Below are 775 nucleotides of genomic sequence, written 5' to 3'. Positions count from 1 at the left end.
CTCTCTCTCTCTCTCTCTCTCTCTCTCTCTCTCTCTCTCTCTCTCTCTCTCTCTCTCTGTCTCTAATATGTAAATTTCTGAATTGTGTATTGAATAATCATGTTTCTAAAAAATTAAGTAACAAATTTTGCTTGAGTAAAAATAATTTCATGATTTCCGTTTTTATTTTTAGAGCATAAAAATGTTCTATGTTTTCTTTAGTTATTTAATCAAATTGAGTTTTTCCATCAACTTTGTAAATAGTACAATGGAAATAGATAAAGATGAAGTTCAGAAATAAAATTTGAATAATTTTGTTTTTTAAAATAAAATATAATTTTTTATTACATACAGAATTTTTAAATTATTGGTATGAAATAATAACTTATTTAGAATATATTTGTTTTTAATGTTATCATACAAAACATTCATACATCATTTATGACAGATAGGTATGTTAAATAGAAACAGATCATTAGACGATCAACAAGAGAAATGTATACCGTGCAGTAATATTTTTATTTTTTAAAGGACAGATTTGTTAAAACTTGTAAAAAAAATATGAATTGTATAAAATATTTTCTTTTTTTTTTTGAGAAAATTAATTTTTGTAACTAAAACGATTTGACAACCTACAAGAAGGACAGTGTAAAGAACTTTTTTATTTTATATCATGCTAAACAATGTTTTGACTTATTAGTTGACAATTAGTTGAACATAAAAAAACATTTGAATACTCTTCTTAAAAGAAAATTAAAATCGAAAGTATAGTCATTAGTATAGAACATTGAATAAA

Source organism: Atta colombica, unplaced genomic scaffold (genome assembly GCF_001594045.1).
Source record: "Atta colombica isolate Treedump-2 unplaced genomic scaffold, Acol1.0 scaffold181, whole genome shotgun sequence".
In the NCBI taxonomy this organism is placed as follows: Eukaryota; Metazoa; Arthropoda; class Insecta; order Hymenoptera; family Formicidae; genus Atta; species Atta colombica.
This window is presented reverse-complemented; position numbering follows the sequence as displayed.